This window comes from Hyposmocoma kahamanoa, unplaced genomic scaffold (assembly GCF_003589595.1).
Source record: "Hyposmocoma kahamanoa isolate Upper Pololo Valley unplaced genomic scaffold, ASM358959v1 168, whole genome shotgun sequence".
NCBI lineage: Eukaryota > Metazoa > Arthropoda > Insecta > Lepidoptera > Cosmopterigidae > Hyposmocoma > Hyposmocoma kahamanoa.
Genome location: NW_020653608.1, coordinates 814,190 through 814,809, shown reverse-complemented (window position 1 = coordinate 814,809; position 620 = coordinate 814,190).

The following is a 620-nucleotide window of genomic DNA, read 5'->3' as shown; positions in this document are numbered from 1 at the left end:
GGACACGATTTTTCAAAATATGCTATATGGGTATCCTTTTCGAGGTACTTGGGGGTGCTCATTACGAATATGGCACTCATTTGTAAATCCAAGATGGCGGGCACGATTTTTTCAAAAAAATGCTATGTGGGTATCATTTTCGAGGTATTTGGGGATGCTCAATGCGAATATGGCACTATTTGTAAATCCAAGATGGCGGGCACGATTTTTCAAATAATGGCAAGTTGGGTATCGTTTTCGAGGTATTTGGGGGTGCTCATTACGAATATTGCTTTTATTTGAACTGTCGTGTTTGCCATCTTGGATTTAGAAATGAGTCCCATATTTGTATTGAACATTCCCAAACATCTCGAAAACGATACCCAACTTGCCATTATTCGAAAAATCGCGCCCGCCATCTTGGATTTAGAAATAAGTGCCATATTCGAAACCTAAAACCGAAAATGCCATAAGCAAACATTAAAGAAAATAACTGTCAAAATAGATTAAAAAATCGCTTAAGAATGCTCCCCTTTTAAGAAAATAAAATATTTTAATATAAAATATTTCGCTTGAGTTACGAAAAGAAAGACGTATAATATGCTATCAAAGTTGTACTGGTGGTGCCAACACTATAGTAG